The 24,668-nt window shown below is 42.6% G+C and overlaps 2 protein-coding genes across 11 annotated transcripts in view; one reads left to right on the forward strand and one right to left on the reverse strand.

Annotated features, from left to right (window-relative positions):
* WDR37 (WD repeat domain 37) overlaps positions 1 to 17,998 on the reverse strand; it is a 197,021-nt gene extending 179,023 nt beyond the window's left edge. The window contains exon 1 of one of the 6 annotated variants that reach the window (XM_033931543.1): positions 17,806 to 17,998. The gene's annotated coding sequence lies outside the window, so the exon portion shown is untranslated. Of the gene's footprint in view, positions 1 to 12,781; positions 13,362 to 13,412; positions 13,641 to 13,807; positions 13,931 to 17,805 lie in introns of those variants that run through there. The other 5 variants (XM_033931545.1, XM_033931546.1, XM_033931540.1 and 2 more) reach the window with 5 other exon arrangements.
* Positions 13,705 to 24,668, forward strand: part of IDI1 (isopentenyl-diphosphate delta isomerase 1) — a 28,167-nt gene continuing 17,203 nt past the window's right edge. The window contains exon 1 of one of the 5 annotated variants that reach the window (XM_033931548.1): positions 13,705 to 13,834. The gene's annotated coding sequence lies outside the window, so the exon portion shown is untranslated. Of the gene's footprint in view, positions 13,835 to 14,034; positions 14,146 to 17,106; positions 17,858 to 17,888; positions 18,060 to 24,668 lie in introns of those variants that run through there. The other 4 variants (XM_033931551.1, XM_033931550.1, XM_033931549.1 and 1 more) reach the window with 4 other exon arrangements.

The raw sequence follows: 24,668 nt of genomic DNA on the forward strand, positions 1-24,668 counted from the left end.
GTTCACCCAGGGTAGATCCTGCCAATCTAATCTGATTAGCTTTTTTGACTGGGTTACTAGACAACTGGACGCCGGAGAATCACTGGACGTGGTATATTTGGACTTCAGTAAAGCATTTGATAGCGTCCCTCATCGAAGATTACTGAACAAGCTGAAATCGATAGGATTAGGAGACACTCTAACTAAATGGGTTGGGGATTGGCTGAGCGGTAGACTTCAGAAGGTGGTGGTGAACGGTACCCCATCCGAAGCATCGGACGTGATCAGTGGAGTGCCGCAGGGCTCGGTCCTGGGCCCGATTCTATTTAACTTATTCATAAAAGATATGACGCAAGGACTTAGAGGAAGGGTATCACTGTTCGCCGACGATGCCAAACTTTGCAACATAGTAGGCAAAAGCTTATTACCTGATAATATGACACACGACCTACTGTTGCTGGAACAATGGTCAACTACTTGGCAGCTAGGCTTCAATGCTAAAAAATGCAAGATAATGCACCTGGGTAAGAGAAACCCGCGTAGAACTTATGTACTAAATGGTGAGACCTTGGTTAGGACCACGGCGGAACGCGACCTAGGGGTGATCATTAGTGAGGACATGAAGGTTGCCAATCAAGTGGAGAAGGCTTCCTCCAGGGCAAGACAAATGATGGGGTGTATCCGCAGAGGTTTCGTCAGCAGGAGACCTGAAGTTATGATGCCGTTGTACAGAGCCATGGTGAGGCCTCACTTGGAGTACTGTGTTCAGTTTTGGAGACCACACTACCGAAAGGACGTGCTGAGGATCGAGTCGGTTCAGCGAACGGCCACCAGGATGGTCTTGGGGCTCAAGGATCTCACGTATGAAGAAAGATTAAAAAATTGCGGCTGTACTCACTTGAGGAAAGAAGAGAACGGGGAGATATGATTGAAACATATAAGTACATCACGGGACGCATCGAGTCAGAAAATGATATCTTCTGGCTCATGGGACCCTCGACCACCAGAGGGCATCCGCTGAAAATCAGGGGAGGGAAGTTTCATGGCGACTCCAGGAAGTACTTCTTCACTGAAAGAGTAGTGGATCATTGGAACAGACTCCCACTCCAGGTGATAAAGGCCATCAGCATGACGGATTTTAAGAGAAAATGGGATACTCACGTGGGATCTTTAAGGGAGTAAATTCAGGGGAGGGGATACTTGGAATGGGCAGACTTGGTGGGCTATAGCCCTTTTCTGCTGCTTTTTTCTATGTTTCTATACATCACACAGATAATATTGTGAAGCAGCATGGACCTTTGTCTGTCTCTCTCTCGCAGGCCATCAGTACAAAAAAGGTTCATACCAACAGCTATGTAGCCAAGGACATATTGCATCAGGCACTGCAGCAAACTTTAACCTGATTTCGCTCATCAGCAGGAACTGGTCTACTTAGCTAATATCATTTGCACAACTTTTGGTACAGATACCAACTCGACCTCAGCACTTTGGTGCCTGAGTTCAGGGACTTTCCTGAATTTAAGAACTGCATCTTCAGTGACATAAAGTGTTCAGAACATAGGAATATCTAAGAATATTGCCTCTACCAAAACCATAAAAGAAGTGCTGAAAACCAAGAAACTAGCTGTTTTCTACCTGTTATCTTTTGTTGTTGTACTGCTGTTATGTGAAGGGGATCTTCTGCACCCTGTTCATCTGAGGGCCTGCACTGACTTTACTTGCTACCCTCATCTACATCCAGTTGTATGCTAGTTCTGTTATTGCTAAAGGGTAATAATTGCAGGCCCATCTTCAGGATCTACTCCAAGGTTTTATCTGCATTCATTCTGATTATCTGATAAGAACATTTGTCATAGGGGAGGGAGGAGTGGCCAAGATGACGCCGACAGAGAAAGCGCAATGCCAAGCTCTGATCTGCTGTGAGTGATTTACAGGGATAGCCATGGTGGAACGCAAAGGAAAACCCTCTGAAGCTGGAGTATCAACGCAGTTGCAGCAGCAGATTATTAGCTTTGCAGTGCCGGTTTCTAGACCTTGAGAGCGGACAGGACAATACAGGACACAACGTTTTGGATGTAACCCTTAGCCCAGAATGCTCAGAGACACCTTGACCCGGAAATGGGAAGTTTATCATTAGAGCAGACTCAGTTGGCTACTTTCAGAGGGATTATGTCATCTGGGTCTCAAGATGGGGCTCTGATGGTTTCAGTCTCGATGGATAACGAAATGGTTTCAGCTTTGTCTCCTGAAGAAGGAGATGGTAGGGAACAGCGATTATTACCTTCTCAAGAGCCCTCAATTGCAGGGGATGGTTCCACCAGAGATAGGAGAAAAAGGAGGAGGAAAAACTTGGAGGAGTTTTAGGATGCTGTTGGATATATGGAGGATTCCTTGTTGAATAAACTTGAATTATTTGAACAAGGAGAAAAGTCTCTGCAAACCCAGGTAACCCGTTGTGAAGAAATGATGATGTAAAATGAGGAGAAAACTCTAGCAGTGGAGAAAGATCTTAAGAAGTTGGAAAAGGAGATAATGGACATGAAAAATATACAAGGTACTTTGATTAAAGATCTGATTATTACTCATCAGAAGCCTGAGACTTTGGAAAATTACGAGCGCCATTTAAATTTGCGCTTTATTAACTTTCCCAAGTCTCCAATTTTTATACCATCTGATATGTTAAAGAAATATGAAAGTATTACAAGTACCTAAAGAGTCGTTACCACCTATTACACTGGTGTATTATGTGGATTGGAGAGGACAATATTGTAAGGTTGCAAGAAAAAAAAAAAAGATTCAGGGGATAGTTTCAATCTTTCAAGTTTCCTAGAAAAAACTCCACTCCTGTGGTGTCTAGAATCACTTTAATTTCATCTTTTGCTTTAGAAGCAGATTGTAACTGGCTCTTAAGATTGTATTTTCATTATAAAGATGTAGATTTTCTGAGACATAAAGTGCAGATATTTCTTGACCTCTGTAGAGCCACTTAACTCAGAAGGAAGGAATTTTTGGTACTAAAATCCAAAATATTGGCCTTAGGAGGGACTTTTTTCTTACAGTTTCTGTGTAAATGTTTTGTAAAAATTGAGACAAAGACGTGTTTTCCTAGATCCAGAACTATTTAAGAGTTTCCTGGAGGCGAAGAAACCTCCCAAAGTTGTGACAACTTCTACTCCATCTCCTACCTCTATAAGAAATTTGCCTTTATTTACCTCTTTATTCAAAGTCAAAATCTCCTGCTTACTGGAATGTAATTTCATTTTGTCCACTCCCCCAGGCTTTTCTAATTTTCTTATATTTCTTGTTTGTTGTGATTTATTGCTCTCTGTAATGAATATTTGCTGTAATGTAAGAGTTGAAGTTTCCTTTTTTGACTAGTTGTTTTCTTAATAGGGAACAATATTTCTGTTATCAAGAATTATCTTGAATATATTTGAAAAACTAAGAAAAAGAAAAGACCATTTTTATTTCTCTGAGTTATTTTGCAATTGCACATAATCCTTGGTCACTCATGTTTGGTTGTTTCACTTGTTTGTAAATAGCCTTTTTTAAAAAAAAAATAATTGGCTTGACTCGCTTGTCAGTTCCCAGAGCAATAGAAAAAGAGATTAAGTTCTTAACTTGATAATATCATTTCCATTAGATAGGGATGATATGCTGAACTGTAGAGTACTCAATCCAAGCTCACGAGCATACTGCAGAAGATGTCCATTTTAACACCTCCTCCTTCTTCTCCCTGGTCTCTGCTGCCCTCTTCAGTTTGTGCCAAAGCATGCGAAAGTTCAAGAGTAAAATACAGGAGAAGAGGGACCCAGGAAACTCCCTGAAACCAAGGTCCTGATCTGTTCATATAATGTTATAACAATCAATAATGAAACTGTAATTCAGAAGAAAACAAACATTGGTATTGAATAGCAAAACACATTCAATAACATCAAAAGTTTGAATATTAGTGAAGCTCAATCATCTCTTGAGATCCTATTTACAAACTGACTCTGAACCCATAATCCGACTGGCAGAGAAGTCTTAGCTATGGAGAGAACCATGAAGCTTAAGGTAGAAATAGATGCATCAGAAATTAATGGGTAAGAGTTCAGCATACCATTCTTATCTACTGGAAAAAATATTAATAAAGTAATAACCTATTCTCTTTTTCCAGTGCAATAGGGATGGTATGCTGAACTGTAGGGACATACCTAAGCAGTCCCCAAAGTCCTGGGCAGAATAGATAAGCCTGCCCTCAGTACTGAGGATCCAAAAGCAGAATCCTCCTGTGCTCCACGGCCACTATAGAATTTAGTGAATGTCCTCCAGAGGAATCGCCCGTGATTCAGTCCAAGAGGAGGCTACTCCTCTTGTCAAATGTGCTTTGAGCAACACCTGCGGTTGTTTGCTGCAGACAATGTAGATAGATAGAGGAGATCGCTGCTCGAAAACTGGATTGCCTCACCTGAACTCTGGTTAGTACAAAGAGATGGTCTGATAGATGAAACTCATTAGTCACTTCAAGTAACACAAGAGAACTCTGCAGTCATCCAGAAGCGTTAAAGCCTTGTCTTTCCTCTTAGAACTTGTAGGTTGAAAGGCTCATAGTCTGACTTCCTGGTTGATGTGAAATGCTGAAACAATTTTTGGCAAAAAGGAAGGTACCCTAAGCAAAGTCACTCCCTTTGCCGAGAAAGCTTGCAATTCTGAAACTTTTCTGGTTGAGGTAATTGGTCATCTGGACGATTCGACCCCCTCCCTCACACACACACACATTTCACCCTTGGGATATTTTGCCCCCATTATTCACTGATGTACTAAATTGCAATATCATAATCATTACTAACCCAGCACTGACCTCTCTTTTTGGGAATGACTGTTCATCTGAACATGCCATTGTAATCTTTGTTCATTTGACCTATTCATAAGAGCACAATGAAATGTTATTTTTCATATCTTGGGGGGGCACTACCACCCCCCTCCCCCCGCCCACTACTAGGAGGGATGCACCGGTGATGTTGCAAATGGGGAGGGCAGGAAGGAGAATCAGATTCATCGTGGACAGTTTATCTTGCTGAAACAGCTGCAATGAAACTGTCCCAGACCCTAGATTTGAAATAAGCACAATGAAATAAAGCTTAATGATTATGATATTGCAATTTAGTACTTTAGTGAATGTTGGGGGTGAAAGTTCCCAGGGGCGAAATGTGTGTTGGGGGGGGCAAAAGATCCCAGGGATGAAATGTACATGGGGGTGAAACTTCCTACAACCAAGTTAAATAGCACCAATTCAAGTACAGATCCCTGTGGCACTTCACTATTTACCCTCCTCCATTGAGAAAAATTGCCATTTAATCCTACCCTCTGTTTTCAATCCGATTACAAATTCCTAATCCACAAATGAACTTTGTCTCCTATCCCATGACTCTTAATTTTCTCAGGAGCCTCTCATGAGAATCTGTCAGAATATTTCAGAAAATCTACATACACTATATCAACCAGCTCAAGTTTATCCATACGTTTATTCACACCTTCAAAGAAGTCCAGCAAACTGATGAGGCAAGATCTCCATCAGCTGAACCCCATTCTGACTCTGTTCCATTAAATCAGGTTTGTCTATGCATTTTCAAGGTTTCCAAGTTTATTACATTACTTTACATTACATTAGGGATTTCTATTCCGCCATTACCTTGCGGTTCAAGGCAGATTACAAAAGAGTTAAAGAGGGTGTTTTACAAAAGATTTCTGGTCCTTTTTTTGGGGAAAAAAAAAAGGGTATAGCGGGTTGATTGGGGGCTCGGGGGGTTAGAGGGATGAAAGAAGGAAGCTTGAGAGGTTAGGACTTTTTCAGGGATTTTTGAAAAGTATAGTCTTTATTTCTTTTCTGAAAGTTTTGTAATCTGGGGTCGTTATCAGAAGATTGGCGATTTGGTTGTCTATTTTTTCTGCTTGAGTGGCTAGGAGGCCATAATATAGTTTTTTCCATTTATTTATTTATATCTTACTATCCCGCGCCAAGAGTAAAAACCTTCTGGGTGGCTAGTAATCTTACGTGTTCCACAATTTTATTTTTTATAATTGTTTCCACTATTTTGCCTGGCACTGAAGTCAGGCTTAAATTTTCCAGATCTCCCCTGAAACCCTTTTTAAAAATCGGCGTTAGATTGGCCACCCTCCAATCTTCAGGTACTACAGACGATTTTAGCGACAGGTTATAGATCAGCAATTTCAGTTTGAGTTCTTTTAGTACCCTGGGTTGTATTACCATCTGGTCCAGGTGATTTATCACATTTTAACTTGTCAATTTGGCTTAATACGTCTTCCAGATTCACAGAAATTTCTTTCACTTCTTCCACGTCATCACCCTTAAAAAGCATTTCCAATTCAGGTAGATCTCATCTTTATTTAGTTAGTTAGTTTTATAGCCCGTCCTCCCTATGGAGCCCAAAACAGGTTAAAAATATATGTACACAGTAGTCATCAGAATCCACAACACATAAGTTACAGAGAATTTAAGACACATGCTAGGAGAAACTAAAAACACATATGCTATAGTGAATCTAAGGACACACAATAAGAACATAAGATTAGCCTTACTGACTCCTCCTTCGCCTAAAAACTCTTGTGTTGGGCGTTTGGACTTAGGCTTTTTTAAAATTGATTATATGTTGTTAGTGTAGAACACATATGCTATAGTGAATCTAAGGACACACAATAAGAACATAAGATTAGCCTTACTGACTCCTCCTTCGCCTAAAAACTCTTGTGTTGGGCGTTTGGGACTTAGGCTTTTTTAAAATTGATTATATGTTGTTAGTGTAGACGTAGTGGTGGTCTGGACGTTAAAACATTATCAAAAAAATAGCTCCTTTTGGAAGTTTTTTTTGAGAATGGCCATTTTCCCTGCTTCTACTTTCAGCGTTTAGGGCCTAGGCTAAAAGGGGATTTAGACTTTTTTTTTTAATTATGCCCCTCCACATGTATAATTTGATAACAATTTGATAACTTTATATAGCATGCATAATTCTTGGTAACATATTTAACTCTATACAAAATTCTATGTAACAATATGTTGCCTGTAACTGACCTAGAACTCTAATTAATGAGGATTCGGTGAGATATAAGATTGCACATAACAATTTTTAAATGGTCACACACTAATACCAACGCACGTGGCCATTAATACAAAAAATACAAACAAGTCATTTTTATAGCTGCAATATAAATGGTCTTAGCTTGCAGGAAAGACTCGTGTAAGGGTGCGCTAAGGTCACTTTTTACCACAGCTTAGTAAAAGGATTCCTAGGTGAATTGTTTGCTTCAACTTTTATTGAGGAAGATACAATGCCAGATATGGTATTTAAATACAACAATTTGGAGTAATCTTAAAGATGTAATAGGGCAAATAGACAAACTGAATAGCAAATCACCTGGACTGGATAGTATACACCTCAGAGTTCTGAAAGGACTTAAAAAATAATTACAGATCTACTATTAGTCATCTGTGACCTAGCATTAAAATCTACGGGCGCTGAAGACTGGAGGGTAGCTGACATAATGTTAATTTTTAAAAAGGGTTCCAGGGTGATCTAAGGAACTATACTACCTTTAACAGAGACCCTTATTTATTCAAACCTCTCTGGAGGCATTAGCCCTAAGGTAGTATGTCAAATATGTAATAAACTTGCAAAAATATTAATGCAGGAGTACGTACAACCTCATTTTTAGAAGGTGTTAGACTCCTGCTATAAGTCATCATTATCTAGTTAGGACACACTCATTCAAATATGCTAGCTGGGTTATGAAAAAAAAATGTAATAGCATGTGATTAATGCATGCTAACAGGCAATTTTTTTGCAGTAAAAGTGTACTTTAGTGCTTAACATGGTTTAGTGAAAGGGCCCCTTTGTTCTTTCTAATATTTTCTATCATGTCAGGCTAACTGGTATATACAGAAAGTAGAAAAGAGAGGATTGGTAGAGAGAGTTAGAAGGAATTCTATTGTTATGGGACAGTCCCACACACTAAGGGAAAAATTAGAATAGGACCTGCAAAAAGTATACCTATACTGTAATTAAAATAGCCCTAAAACTACCACATTAAAAATGGGCCAAGCATGCAGAATAATCCCTTATTAGCACTAGCTAAATGCAAATTTTGTATGGCTTAGTAAAAGGACCTCAAAATTACTAAACATATAATCTTGGTTTAATGGGATGAAGTCAACATGGATTTCACCAAGGGAAGTTTTATTCTTCAATCTGCTGCATTATGTAACCGAGGTCTCTAAAATCATGAGAAATGCTACAGGAGAAATGCAAATCAATTGTTTACTCTTTTAAAAAGTACAAAGCCTAGGAGTCACAATGACGTTACTATGTAATACATTTAGAGATTTTTTTTTTTTAATTCAAAACTTAATTAAGCTTTGGAATTCATTGTCAGATGTGTTTAAAAATAGGTTGGACAAATTCTTAGAGAAAAAGCCTTCAGTCTGTTCAAAATTCTGCTCTGCAATTTATTTTCCACCATGGCCTCCTATACATTCTGCATACAATTCAAACTTCTCTTACTGACCTACAAATGTATTCATTCTGTACCCCTCCATTGCCTCCCCTCTCTTCAATATCTCTCCACCTCACCTCAGGACTTCACTCGTCAGAGAAGGCACCAACACCAGGCTCATTTTTCCACCTTACTGTATCACATAACAGACTTCCTGAGTCAGTACATCCTGTTCCCTCTCTGGCTCAACCCCAATCCCGGCTAAAAGCTCATTATCTTGAGGCTGCTTTTACAGTAAATCTTAACCTCTTATGGTTCTCTTTATATTCAAGTTTTAATTATCTCTCCCCCTCCTCCTCCCCCAATCTTTCCCCATGAGACAGTCATCAGAATGTTTTAGTGTTTCCCTCATGATAAATGTATTTTGGTTATTTCTGACCAGAAGTTTGGTCACTGCAAAAATGTTTCCAGTTATTCCTAACTACAAAAAAGGTATTATCTTAACTATTTCTTGCTTTATTTCTCTTTATAACCATAATACAGTAAATTAAATTGCCTGATCTTAATTAGATTGTATGCTTTATAGGGAAGGGACTGTCTCTTAAGTGTTTGTGTACAGTGTACATGTATCTAGTAGCACTTTAGAAATAATTAATAGTAGCATAAATCACTATTAAGATAGACTACAGGAAATCCAGGTTTATCCCTGGGATAAGCAGCATGGAATCTAATTTTTGGGATCCTCCCAAATAAGAGAAAGGGGGTGGGATTAGATATACAGTACTGCCTTTCTGTGGTTACAATCAAAAGCTGTTTACATATTATATACAGGTACTTATTTTGTACCTGAGACATAAGAACATAAGAATTGCCATACTGTGACAGATTGAAGGGCCATCAAGCCCAGTATCCTGTTTCCAACAGTGGCCAACCCAGGTCCCAAGTACCCAGCTAGATCCCAAGTAGTAAAAAAGATTTTATGCTGCTTATCCTAGGAATAAGTAGTGGATTTCCCCAAGCCATCTCAATAATGGCCTATAGAGTGGACTTCTCTTTTACAAAATTATCCAAGACTTTTTTAAACCCCACCAAGTTGATTTCACCACATTCTCCGGCAACAAATTCCAGAGTTTCATTACACGTTGTTATGAAGAAATATTTTCTCCCATTTGTTTGAAATCTACTGCTAAGTAGCTTCATCACATGTGACTTGGCCAGAGTCACATGGAGCTATAGTGGGAATCAAACCCAGTTCCTCTGGTTCTCATCCTCACTGCACTAACCATAAGGCTACTCCTCCAGGGCTTGTGACCTGAGCTGACCACTACGGGAATCAACACAGGGCTTGATGACTCTCTGGTCTGACCTAGTATGGCAGTTCAGTTCTTAAGTTGTATTCTCAAGGGCTCAAGGGGATCAGTCATGAGTGCCCTCAGTATCCTAGTTTAGGTCTCCACTGAACACAAAATTTCTATCCATAGTGCATTTTGTTTCCTGCAGGATTTTTATCCTGTTTGACTGCCATCTTTCATATACTGTATAATGCTGTTCCTCTACCAATTGTATCCACTCCATCATCTCAATATAATCTGTATTCTAATATCTAATATCAAGTCACACTTGTTATCCTGTTACTACCAACTAAGATGCCATTGCCCATTATCACTGTACTGTCATTCAATGCTGTGCGTTCTAACTCTTATTTATTTTAGACATCTAGCATTTACAAACAAATAAGTTTTGGGTTTTGTTTGTTTTTTGTTGTTTTGTTTTGGGGTTGTTTTTTTTTGGGGGGGAGTTTAATTTATATTCATATTCAGGCTCATATTCATACCATGGGAGATCATGGCAATACCAAAAATTCAATGGCAATACCACATCTCTCCACTGATTTCCAGTCTATTTTTGGCTAGCTGAGACAGAGTCAGATCAGCTAGAAAATCTCAACGACCAAAGACCACCTGCTTTATAAACGTTACTGGTAATATTTGTGTAGTAATTTTATTTTGTGGTTACGAATTACTTTTAGTGATTTGGCCGTATTTCTTTTGATATGTATTGCTTGGATTTTGAGTGCATACAGTAGGTTGTTCATGTGGTTCGTTTTAATGCTTTGGTATTGTTGTCACAGCTTGTAGGTGTTATCTAAAGGCCATTGAGTAATTTGACAAAATTTGAATTGCTATTTTTCATGAATTGTGATTTAATTGAATGAAATTAATATTGTCTAAATATACTACAATTATAGCTTTATGCTAAAATTTTGCAGAAGACTTGACTGTTTGCTTAAAAAGAGAGCAACAGCCATAACCTTAAAAAAAAAGGCTAGTTACTGAGAGACTGCAGCCATAATTGGTTAAGATGTGTCACTGACCAGGGTACTGAAACTGCAAGTGCTTTGAAGAGACAAGAAGAATCAAAAACAAGGCTGGAATGGGCTGGAAAAAGGTTTCAACACATCAGGCTGATAGGATAGTGAGAATGGCTGACAGGGGTGCTGCTGTCAGGCTAGACAGTTTGCTGTAGACTGGTGAAAGCAGGCCTGTGAGCAAGAATTCCCTGGAATAAGCCCTTCCTCAATGCAGTTCATCATCATAAATGTTAGAACTGGGCAAAAGAACATGCTAGCTGGACCACAGAGCAGAGGAAGAAGGTGTTGTGGAGCGATGAAACCTGAATCTCCATATTTGGCAGCTATCGGGTGAGGACTATTTGCCAGAGTGTACTACTGCCACAATGAAGCATCCTCTGTGTGTGATGGTGCGGGACTGCATGTCCAGAGATGTGTGGGTCAACTGCAGGTGCTTGACAGAGTGATAAATGCTGACAAATACATAAAGGAAGTCCTTCAGCTCAAGGTCCTGCCCTCAGTCAGAGACATCTTTGGTGCTAATCAACCATTCATTTTTTAACAGGATGGTGCCCCATACCACACAACCACACACCTGGTTCAAAGAGAACAAGGCTGAGTTGCTGAACTTGCCTGGAAACAGCCAAGATCTCAACCCCATTGAGAACTTCTGGGCCAGATTAAAGAGAGCAGTAGTGGCAAAGCAAACGTCCAACAAACATGAGCTGGTAACAGCAATAATCAACTCCTATTGATCTCCAAAGACTTGTGCACACCATGCCAAGATGTGGCAAGCAATTTGGGTTTCTTGAAAAAGACGACAAAACATGTTCCACATCGGGACCTTAAAACACTTTTCAAAGCTAAGTAGTGTTTTTTCATAACTTCTGAAACTAAGTATGCACAGTTTATAAGCAATTTTGATTTATTACATTTGCAATGATTGGGTGGTGGGTCCTGCTACAGGGGCAGTAGCAACTCTTGGCAGGGCTACACATCTCTGCGCATTTGTTTTAAAGCACAGCAGGCTCTGTAGTATACTTATACAAGAAGGAGTTATATTGACAGAGATCATGCTTCAAATATCATGCTGGTCTTAAGTGATTATGCTTATGTTCTTATGACTTATAAATGCTTATGTTCTTATGACTTATAAAATCATGAAAGGCATAGAGAAGGTGGAGAGGGGCAGATTCTTTAGACTAGCAGGGACAATTAAAACAAGAGGTCACTCAGAAAAACTGAGAGGAGACAGATTCATAACGAATGCAAGGAAGTTCTTCTTCACTCAGCGGGTGGTAGACACCTGGAACGCGCTTCCCGGAGAGGTGATAAGCCAGAGTACAATTCTGGGGTTCAAAAAGGGACTGGATGACTTCCTGGAAGCAAAGGGAATAACAGGGTACAGATAGAGGTTTACCTTACAGGACACTGAGCAAATAGGGTATGGACATTTTAGGTTAGGTAGGGAACACTTTCAGGTCATGGACCTGGAGGGCCGCTGCGGGAGCGGACTGCCGGCAGAGGCAATGCTTATGTTCTTATGATTACAGAGTTTCTGTTATTAGTCAAAATGTTATGCATTAAAAATAATTATGATGTTATAAGCCAGTGGTCTCAAACTTGCGGTCCGCCATGTACTATTTTGAGGCCCTCAGTATGTTTATCATAATCACAAAAGTAAAATAAAACAGTTTCTTGATCATGTCTCTTTAGCTATAAATTACAATATTATTATTAAGACTTAGCCAAAATGAAAGATTTATAAACTATAAAGAGATTAACCCCATGCAAAAGTCATTTCTTCAATAAGACATTAACTATTTTTTCTGAGGCCCTCCAAGTACCTACAAATCCAAAATGTGGCCCTGCAAAGGGTTTGAGTTTGAGACCATTGTTATAAGCCATGCTTTTTTTTTAGTGTAATAAATGCTAGGTGTTTCCATAATTTTGGCTACTAACCTATATCTCTTTGAAGGTGTAGTCTCCAGAGCTGTACAACATATTCCAAAAGGCAATATATGTTTTTCTGTTTTTATGTGCACCCAAGCATCCTTCAGACTATTATTGCCTTTTGCCTTATTTACCCATCTAAACACCTTAAGACCATCAGATCCTCCTCTTGTTTTGCGCAAAATATCTTCACCTCCCTTGGGTTTTTACAACCCAAATGCCAAAATTTAATGCTAAAATATGCATTATACTCTATGCCATTCTAAGAGCAAAGTAAAGGCAGTTCTTGAATTACAGATACCCTACTCGTACTCGTAAGACTCGTACTTAAATAGGCAGTTACGGCTTAATTTGGTCTCACTGAGCAATATTTCCAAAGGCTCAGACTCCTACATGTCTCCTGTAGTAGATTCAGGAATGATGCATGGCCACATTAAGAACAGTGCCTGGTTGTGCATGCTGTATGTTAGGGACAGCTGGCCCTACTGTCAGCTGGGAGCAGAAGCAGCAAGAATCTTAAAATCTACAAATTCTGAGTTACATACAAATCCGACAAGAACAGCTTCAAAAACGTAACTCGTTCTTAACCCAGGAACTGCCTGCATTGTAAACAAAACACTCAAGCCCGCTATTAGCTTACCCGTAGAGATCCCAAGTCACTTGCACTGGGCTACCCTCACATGCATTTGGGGACCGGTCTCCCCTCCCCCTGATCTGTCATCTCTCCCTCTCTTCCGTTCTCCTTGGTCTATGCCCACCAACAATCCCGCAGCCTTCCTTTCCCGGTTCCCCGTCCCTGAAACAACTGCTCTCCCAGTGAGGCGTCCCGCCTTGCCGGAAATAGGAACTTGCGTCAGAGAAGGGCGGGACACCGGAGAAGGCAAGCTGCAGGGCCTAAAGCGGGGCGATCTCTCAAAGACAAGCTGGAAGTAGAGAGCTGCACGGGAACGGGGTTTTCCGAAATCCCGCAGGGACGCGAGTAGCTCCTGCGGGGTGCCTGCGCGGAAGTGCACGAGCTTCTCGGAGATCACCTACCGACCCTGGGTTCTCCAAGACGTCCAAGTACCGCTTCCTCCTCCCTACAATAATTCAGCGCAGCCGCACTTTCACTCTGCCCGGGCTGATGCAGAAGAGGCTCACCCTGACACATACACGGACCAGTAGCGTCAGAAATCACCTGATCTGCTGTGACATGCGTGTGGCGACCTCCCCACGTGCAGCCAGACGCTGCACGTGGAGGGTCTCTTGTCTTGACCCACATGCCAGTAGATCAGGCGATGGCTTCAGTGGTCCTTACTAGCTCGTGTGTGTTGATGTGAGTCTCCTTGCCATCAGCCCGGACATAGAGCAAGTGTGTGGCTGCCACCAAAATGGTAATTGTTCAGTAATGCAGCAGGAGTTATTTTATTTAAATTTCTCCAGTTCTATAAATAATTTAATGCATAAAACGTATGTATAGACTTAGGAGGTGTAGTTAAAGGCAGAAGGGGGGAGCAGCATAGATTATAGGTAAGCATGAAATTAAGCTGCTCTGATTATAACTTAAGCTACTAAATAAAAGGTCTGCCTTATGTGTATGAATGATGACAAAATTACGTCTTATATACGTCAATAAAAAAAAATCACTTTATTCTTTTGGTTTATTTGTTTTTATTAACGTATGATTCCATGCTTTATGTATAAGAGCTGATACAATCAGTGTTCAGCAGACAGCTCCTTCCTGGAGTCGCCAAACTTTAAAAAAAAAAGAAGATAAGAGCTAGTGGAAACATAATTTATAAAATAATAGTAACAGTAAAATGAATTTATAAAGGCAAAGACAGTGTTAGTGGTACTGAAATTATTATTCCTGCTCAGACTATAGTTCTGGCCTGGTGGCAAAATCGGTATGTTCTCCTTAAGGCTTAAGGAGAACATACCGATTTTGCCACCAGGCCAGAACTATAGTCTGAGCAGGAATAAGCAGTTGTACTATACCAGTGGTCTTAAACTCGTGGCCAGTCAGGTACTATTTTGAGGCCCTTGATATGTTTATCATAATCACAAAAGTAAAATAAAACAGTTTCTTGATCATATGTCTCTTTAGCTATAAATTACAATATTATTATTAAGACTTAGCCAAAAGGAAAGACTTATAAACTATAAAGAATTTTACCTCATGCAAAATTGTCATTTCTTTAATAAAACATGAAATATTTTTTCTGAGGTCCTCCAAGTTCCTACAAATTCAAAATGTGGCCTTGCGAAGGATTTGAGTTTGAGACCGCTGTACTATACAATGACAATTTTTTTCCCACTTTTCTTTCTTTTGAATCTTCTCTCTGTGTACCTATTATCTGCCTTGTAGAGTGGGGAGGGCAAGATTCTTCCACTTGGGATTTGAAAAGATGTAAATGTTTATTATTAAATCTCATACAATCTCAATATGTCTCATGCAACTATCGTTTAAGACCAGCAGTCCTGAAGAAGTGGTCCCTCCAGGAAACGTTGACTGTACTAAAAAGGGCTAGTGTTATATTATTGTTTTCTTGATGCTAAAACTTTTTTTCTTCTTTTGAATTAAACATATCCTATTGATGAAAATTTTTTATGCCGATGATGTCAGTGATGGGGTAGAGCTGTAAATGGTTGGCTTTTTATTTCATCTGTATAGGGCAGTGTATGGCAAACTGTGTTCCTCCTGCATACTGAGAAGGAAGAGAGGTGCCGGCCAGCTGACTTGCCTGTAGCAGTGTTTCTCAACCTTTTCAAGCCAAATACCCACCCCCTAAGCCTAATAAATACCAACTAAGTACCCCCCCCCCAGCCAAACTCTGCCCCAAACCCACCCAAACTCCACCCCTGACTCCACCCCATAATAATACTAATTGTAATGCAGTGGTTGGATCTACAGCCTCAGCACCCTGGGGTTGTGGGTTCAAACCCCGCGCTGCTCCTTGTGACCCTGGGCAAGTCACTCAGTCCTCCATAGCCCCAGGTATGTTAGCTAGATTGTGAGCCCACCGGGACAGATAGGGAAAATGCTTGAGTACCTGATTGTAAAACCGCTTAGATAACCTTGATAGGCGGTATATAAAATCCTAATAAACTTGAACTTGAAACTTGATAATCTTATTAATTAACACATAATGGTAAACACAAAAATTTTAAAAACCCACAAAGCACACTGTACTCAGCGAAAATATTAATTATTTATATTTGGGAGGTTTTCAAAGATGTCAAGGCAGATGACTTTAAAATATGCAATATCACCTCAGTTACAATTATACAAATATAGTTAAAATATAGACAGCAAATATAAATTCTCAAAACTGACACATTTTGATCACTAAATTTAAAATAAAATCATTTTTCCTACCTTTGCTGTCTGGTGATTTCATGAGTCTCTGGTTGCGTTTCCTTCTGACTGCATCCTTTCTTTCTTTCTGCATCCAGGCCCAATGATTGTCCCTTTCTATTCTCTCCTCCTTCCTTCCTATGTCTTTAGTGCCCCTTCCTGTGTCCTTATTGCCCCAGTGCCTCCTTTCTATGTCCTTAATGCCCCTTCCTGTGTCCTTAGTGCCCTCAGTGCCTCCTTCCTATGTCCTTAATGCCCCCAGTGCTTCCTTCCCAAGTCCTTAGTGCCCTCAGATCCAGTGTCAGTTCTCCTTTGTATCTTGGTCCCTCTCACTGCCTTCCAGCCTTTGTCCCTCCCCGAAGCCAGCCTGCTACCTCCCTCCCTCCCTGCCGCGCAAAAGCCAGCCTGCTTCCCTCCCTCCCTCCAGTGCCAAAGCCTGCCTCCACCCAGACCGGCCCCCGCTGTGGCTTGCTTCCCTCCGAAACCTACCGCCACTTCAACCTCAACTCCTCCGGTCTGCCGTTGCTGCCGCCCACTGCAACTATAAAAAAAGGAAGGTCCAGGCGCCAGCCCACAAACCACTTTCCCGACGTCAATTCCGGGCTCCCGAACTTCCTCTCAGACGTCACAATTGACGTCGAGAAGGTTTGTGGGCCGGCGCCTGAACCTATTTTTTTTTTTAGTTGAGCGGGCGGCAGTGGTGGCAGCGGTCGGGGGGGGGGAGTTGAAGTGGCAGTAGGCTTCAGCGGGTAGCTAGCCACAGCAGGGGCCGGTCTGGGGGAGGGGGAAGGCTTCGGCGCTGGTGGGAGGGAGGCAGGTTGGCTGGCTGGCTTTGGCGGGGGAGAGAGGGGAAGCGATCGGGATACTGTCTCTGAAAACAGGACATTTTTGCGTCCCGAAGCTGTGCATGGGGACAATAGGACAAGGGATCTAAAAACGGGACGTATGGTCACCTTAGTCTAGGGGTTTGTATTTTACTGACGTAAAATCTGGTAACCCTATCCAGACCCAGCACGAAAGAAGAGATGAGGCTGTGTGTGTGTGTGGAGGACTGAGGGTGGAAAGGGGCAGGGCCATGTGTCCCGGATGTTTTTAGCTTCAAATATGGTAACGCTAGCCCAGGTACATTAGGTAGAGTGTGTCCCCCCCACCAGGACAGATAGGGGAAAATGCTTGAGTACCTGAATGTAAACCACTTAGGCTATAAATGGTATATAAATACTAAAAATAAATATATAAATACAGTGGCATAGGGAGGGAGAGAGGAGCCTAGGGTGGTAGCACCTGACAATTACCATGCTGCAGTCCCCTCTGAACTCTTTCCCTACCACGTACCTCCTCTCTCCCACATATCTTAAATTCTTAAAAGAAAAAAACAACTACAAAATTTAATGTTGCACATTTCCTGTCTTGGAATTTAAACCTAAACAGTAGATTTTTTTAGCCTGCATATCCTATCAGTGATCACAAAGACGGCAGAGTGAGGCTTGACACACACAACTAAGCTATTGGAGCACCAGAATGAGGCTTAGAATTTTGTAAAAAGACGCTACAGTACTTGGAACGCCAGAATGAGGCTTGGAGTACACAGAGAGCGGGCCGGAACACTAGTCTGAGGCTTAACACAATAGCTAATACCAGAGAAAATAAAGAAGACTAAAAAAAAAAAAATTTGTCTCCCAAACCAGCAACCTACAGCTAGTCTTCAAAAGTAGCCCAGCTCGACGGGAAACCGGTGATTGGTGGCCGTAAGTGGCGTGTAGGTGGTGTGAACATGTTGCGCCACGCGACGAGTACTCTCCTGAGGCAGTGGACTGGCGCGTGGCCTGCCAGTGGGCGGGATTTCGGAAGGGGTGGGCAAGTCGGAAAAGTCGGTGCAGCGGTTGGTTTACGATTGGTGGCCGGTAAGGTCGTAATAGCGAATGCTGCTTTATCTTTGATTAATGATAGGTAAGGAGCTACTCTTTCTGCTTCTGAGATCTAGGTAGGTAGGGAAGTGATCTTAGCGGTTTTCCCTAAAAGATTCACTATAAGTTCCTGTTAGTTATTCTTACGCTTCATTCCAGGGTGTTGGCGGTAAGCGAGATGCTGAATATGCGGTGGCCCTAATGCAGGGATACCTTTGTATAGTGCTGTGTATACAGTGTTTTGTCCCTATTATATTATTATGTGCTATATTATCCCATTCTTTACTTGCTTTATATCCAACGCAGGCGTTCTATTCTGTCTCTATTGTCTGTGAAGCTGGTAGTTATCTTAAGAATTTCTCTCTTCTTAGCCCGTTGACATCCTTTTGTAACTTCATTCTAGGTATCTTTTGTTTTTAATTTTTGTTTATTTCCATACACATCCAGGACAGGGTGGGGGGTGGATATCTTTTTGGTTTATTTTTTGATTAAATTAAATGTATTGGATGAGAGGGGAGGGATATTTTTATTCTGCATTGTTATTGATTGAATTTAAGTGCTTATTTTGTTTATTAATGTATGTATAATTCCTGGCACTTTGTATTAGTTTTGAAAAATTAATAAAGATTTAAAAGAAAAAGAATTTCTCTCTTCTGTTTTCCTTTCTGACGATCTTATTTCTTGTTCATTAAACACCCCTCCCCTCTTTTCTTTCTCTGGTAGTAAAGTAGCCAATCCAATATTTCTTTAAATGTGATGCAAAAAAAAAAGAAGCCTGTGTTTTATAATGCAACTCCCTTTATACTACAAATTTAAAAATGTTAGACGTATCTCTTCTCTTTATAATCCCTTATGACCACCTCTATCCATCTACTGTATGGCGCAAGATTACTCAACTTTAATGATGAATCTCAAAATCTTATTGTAAACTGCAATGAATCCTTGCATAAATTTTGCAGGGTATAAGAAACTGTAAGGTGGTATAGTCACACTAAGGGCTCCTTTTACGAAGGTGTACTAGGGCCTTAACGCGCAGAATAGCACGCGCTACTGTCTCCTTTTGAGCAGGTGGTAGATTTTTGGCTAGCGTGCACTAATCCGGTGCATGCGATAAAACCGATAGTGCACCTTCGTAAAAGGAGCCCTATCTTTGGGTTTTTGGTCTGACACTATAGTTCACCTGCTATACTTATGTACAACCTACTGCTTAATTGGTTTCTTGAGTATAATATGTGGGCTTAAAAGATCTGGGTGTAGGGTCAACATCTGGAATAAAAATTAAACCAGAATTTCTCAACTTCTTCAACCCCACTACCCCTGCCCAGGCTCCGTGCCAGACCTAATTGTAATGCAATTTCTTCCATCCATTTTTCATATACACACAATATAATCTTATTAATACATAATGGTAACCACAAAATTAAAAAGGCACACTGTACGCAAAGAAAATGTTAATTATCTATAATAATAAAATGCTAAGCGCGCATGCGTACTCTGACCGCGTGTTCCCTGACCGATGGTTAAATATGAAGGAGCCCTTATCCAGTTCCATAGATCAAATGAATAGGTGCGTTCGACGTGCAGACTTTCGCATTTAAATGAATGTCAAGTGGCGGTTTGACCTACACAAGTCACTCTGTGCCTATTTCATACTTTCTACCATTTATACTCTGCCGATTTACTACAAACAACTTACTCTGTGCAACTTCCATTATTAAAAAAAAAAAAAAGGTAGGTGAGAGACATCTCCACACACAGAAGGAGAAGGGGGCTACAGATACTGATTCAAAAAGAGAAACACCAATGGACAAGGAGACACAGCAAAAAAAAAAAAAAATTACTTGAGAGACAGACAAACAGGAAAAAAAATCCCCCACACACACAGAAGGACAAAGGAGAGAGACAGGAGCAATAGAAAGAAACAAAGAAATAAAAACAATGGACAAGGAGAGAGAAACACACACAGAAAAAAAACAAACACACATACAGCAGGCAAAGAGACAAACACCAAAAAAACACAGACAGAGAGACCACAGGGAAGTGGGGGGGGGGAAGGAAAATGCTGCAGAGGGAAGCAGTGTTCCCTCTAAGCGGGCGGGTGTTGTGAGCAAACTTTTTTCACTGTGAGCTAAAAATATCGGGCGCCAGCAAGTTATGAGCCAAATAAATATGTTGCTTTCTAACCACAGAACTTCCTTACGTTTGTATGGAATCTATCCCCTTTCAACTTTAGAGAGTGCCCTCTCGTTCTCCCTGCCTTAGCTACTAAGTCTATTCCCTTCAGTACCTTGAATGTTTCTATCATGTCCCCTCTCAATCTCCTCTGCTCAAGGGAGAAGAGGCCCAGTTTCTCTAATCTTTCGCTGTACGGCAACTCCTCCAGCCCCTTAACCATTTTAGTTGCTCTTCTCTGGATCCTTTCGAGTAGTACCATGTCCTTCTTAAAGTACCAGTGCTGGACGCAGTACTCCAGGTGAGGGCGTACCATGGCCCGTACAGCAGCATGATAACCTTCTCTGTCTCTTCAGTCCAGCATCTGCCCCTTCCATTCACTGTCTGTCTTTCCCTGCCATCTCTCCTCCTGCCCCCCCCCCCCACCCCCCAATTTGGTCTAGCATCCATCATCTTCCTTCTGTTCCCCTCATGGTCTGGCATCTCTATCCTTCCCTCCCCCCTGTGGTTTTTAGCATATCTCTCTTCTCATTTCCTCCACTCAGATCTGATCATTCTCTGCTCTCTCTTCCCTTTTCTTCTCTGGTCTTCCTTCTCTATTTTCTGCCTCCATCTAAATTAAATTCTTTCTTACTATTTAGTCCCGTTTCCCTCTTTTCACTGTGTCTACACACAGCTTGTCACCCCTTTCCCTCACCCCTCCATTATCTTACTATTTTCTTCCCCCTTTATTTATCTCCTCCTTCCATCCAGTATGTGTTCTTTCCCCACTTCCATTCAGCATCTGCTCTCCCTTCTCACTGACATCCATCTGCCTTCTGCTCTCTCTCCCTTCTTCTCACTTCCATCATCTGTCCCCTTCTCTCTCTCTCTCATCTCCTCCATACCCATCATCTGCCCCTTCTCTCTCTCTCTCTCTCCCCCCCCCCAACTTCCATCATCTGCCCCCTTCCCCTCACCTTTGTGGGTCACTTTCCTTTCCCCTGAGGGTGGCTCATGTCACAGGGGAAGCTTGGGCCGAGCAGAACCGCTTGATTGACAGTGGAACTTACTTGATTGATGTCGATGCTGGGGCCCGTTGCCGTTTGAAGGAAAAAAAAAAAAGGTGGAAAAAAGGAACCTGTAAAGGCGAGAGGAAGGGAAACCTCCAGGACAGCTGCTTTTTGCCCTCCTTCAGCGGCCCAAGAGTTCAGACCAGCAGCGGCAGCTCTGTATGCTTTTAACTTCGGCACAGAGCTGCCCCTAATCAATAGTTTAGCGCGGTTTCATGAGGCAGCCTCGGGGCCTTTGATAGCCGGCCCGCTTCGATGATGCGATGTGGGCCGGCCTAGCAAAGGCCCCGAGGCTGCCTTATGAAACCGCGCTAAACTATTGATTAGGGGCAGCTCTGTGCCGAAGTTAAAAGCATACACAGCTGCCGCTGCTGGTCTGGAGGTGCGGAGACAAGGCAGGAGGCAAACGCGGTGGAAGGCAGGAGTCCCGGCGAAGGCAGGAGTCCCGGCACAGCGACTGCAACAGGAAGTTGCAAGTCAGCTGACGCCGGCCTTTCGTTGCGGCGGGGACCGAATCCTTCGCGGACCGGCAAGATTTTGTTTGCGGACCGGCACCGGTCCGCCGGTTGAAGAACTGTGCTCTACACTGTGTGCGCTGTGACGAGAAACTTGTGCGCTGCGAGGTAATATTTTGAGCGCCAGCACACCCCAGCGCAGCTTAGCGGGAACACTGGGTGGGGTGGGAAGGAAATGCTGCTGCACAGGGAAATGGAGGGGGAGGGAATGCTGATGTAGCTACTGCACAGGGAAGTGGAGGGAAAGAGAAATGCTGCTGCATAGGGGGCAGGGAGAGAGACAGATAGGAAAAAAGACAGATAGTGGGAGGGAGGGGGGACAGAAAGAAAAGAAGAAAGAGACAGGGGCAGGGAGAGAGACAGAAAGAAAGAAAGACAGCTAAACATATATTATCCCAGGACAAGCAGGCAGCTATTCTTGACTGATGGGTGACGGCACCGACGGAGCCCCGGTACGGACAATTTTAGAGTGATTGCACTCTAAGAACTTTTTAGAAAAGTTCTAGCTCGGCCGCACCGCGCACGAGCCGAGTGCCTTCCCGCTCCGACAGAGGCGCGCGGTCCCTCAGGTTTCTAGTTTTCCGCGAGCTAAGAGAGACGCGTTTTCAACGGCTGCTTGAAACAATAAAATACCTCACTATATCCTTCCCGCTCTCGTAACCGTTATGGCTAATTTGCCTTTTATTTTCTTTCTTTTTATTTGTTAAAAACAAAAAAAACAAAACAATACTTTCAAAATTTTCCTTCAATTTCGGTTTCCCCCGGCGGGGCCTTCTGCCACCATCGAATGCCTTCGGCTTCGATTTGGCGGAAGCCGTATTATCCTTTCATGCCCCCTTCAACGGTTTTTAAAAAGTGCCAGCGTGTGCTAGGCCTATATCTCTCACGCGGACCCACACAACTGGTGTTTACAGTGTTTGGGGTCCTGAGCATCAGCCTCCTCTTGCACCCGCTTAGCTACTTTGAAAAAACGAACTTTACAAAAATCGCTTAATCAACAGCGATTGTTGTATTCGGTGCCGAGATGTCCGACCCCGTTCCTGTCGACTCCGGCTTCGCACCGATTCAGTCGGAGCAACCCTCGTCTTCGAAGCCGCGTGAGCATTCACACCGGCATCCAACAGTCAGGTAAGCCGCTAAGAAGCCTTCCCCGCTGAACGTCTTCCGCCTCGAGTGCAGTGAGCCCAATCCTGCCGCCGGTTCGACGCCAGCGAAGCGCTCCGCGCCCCTATAGAGTGAGTCCCTCGACATCGGCTCCTCATCTCCGGGGCGTACGAGCGGCACCGCAGGTACCGCAGAAGAAAAAAAGCGGTACCGGGTGCCATCCCTCGATGAACCGCAGTACGGCCATCCTTCAGGTGCAGCTGAAGGAACAATTAGAACTACTCCTTCCTGCTAATCATGACACCGAACCTTCCGGTGCCAGTTCGCACTCGAGCCATCGGTACCGGTTGTTGAACAACCTGTATCGGTACCGATTGTGGCAAGCCCGATTTAACCCTTCCACTGTTTCGTACCGCTTCACCTAACCTCATCGTACGATGCCAGTCCTTGCACCGGAGCCGAGAGCTCACCATCAATCGGTGCAGACTTCGGCACCGGGAGCGTCCGATAACTTCTCCGGACACGGTATCGATGGAGGTCGGGTAAGTCGATACGCAAAACCCGACACATGCAAACGGCGACACCTGAGTCTCGGGACCATTCTTCCCATGTAAGGGACCCTGATCTGTGGGGAGACTCAGAGGAACCCTTTCTTTCTGAAGGAGAATGGTTCCTCAGAGGAGGAGGATTCGGCAGTCCCTGACCCATCCTCCAAACAGGCCGACTTCCTCGTTCTCTAGTTTTTTGAAAGAAGATGTGTGAGTCCTTGTCCATTCCTTTGGAGGCTGAATCCAAAAAGTCTAGAAGCTTTTTTGGATGCCCTTGATTTTGATCAGCCTCCAAAGGAATTTTGAAACTTCCCCTTCATGACATCCTGAGGGAAACTTTCTATAAGAATTTAGAGACTCCTTTAACTGGTCCCAGGGGCCCCACGTAAACTGGATTCTCTATATAAGGTATTACCCATTCACTGGGTTCGACAAACCTCAACTACCACATGAATCCTTATTTGTCGAATCCACCCTTAAAAAGACTATCAGGAGCCAGTGTATATGCATCTGTCCCGCCTGGCAGAGAATGAAGGGCCATGGATAAATTTGGTAAGAGGCTCTACCAAAATGCTAATGTTAGCTAACAGGGCTAGTAATTATGCTTTTCATTTTTCTTTTTATTAAAGCATCTCCTTACCACCATGGCTTCTTTCGAGAAATATCTTCCTTCACGAAAGCATTCCGCTTTTCACACATGCTTGTCGTCTCTTCTCCAATTGCGTAAGTTTATGGTGAGATCCATATATGACACTTTTGAACTTACATCCAGAGCGACAGCAATGTCAGTAGCTATGCGTCGTTTGGCCTGGCTTCGGGTATCCGAGCTTGATGTTAACCATCAAGATCGGTTAGCCAATGCCCCATGTCTAGGGGATGAGCTCTTTGGGGATTCCATGGACTCAACCACACAAAAAGCTCTCTGCTCATGAGACGCGCTGGGATACCCTGCTCAAAAATAAAAAGAAGCCTCCTCCGCCAAGACCATACAGGCAGCAATCGGCCTATCAACGCCGTTTCACAGCCCGTCCATTGCCTACCACTGCTCAACAACCTAGGCGTCAGAGACAACAGCAACGTCAGCCTCCCAGACAACAGCAACAGCAACAAGCCTGTAAAAACAACCTCCTCAGCAAAAGTCACAGCCCTTTTGACTTCATTCTCCGCAGTATAGCCAGTATCCCTATTCCTGCTCTCCTGCCTCAACCAATAGGAGGTCGACTTTCTCTGTTCCTCAGCCGGTGGGAAGTAATCACTTCGG

This window comes from Geotrypetes seraphini, chromosome 2 (assembly GCF_902459505.1).
Source record: "Geotrypetes seraphini chromosome 2, aGeoSer1.1, whole genome shotgun sequence".
In the NCBI taxonomy this organism is placed as follows: Eukaryota; Metazoa; Chordata; class Amphibia; order Gymnophiona; family Dermophiidae; genus Geotrypetes; species Geotrypetes seraphini.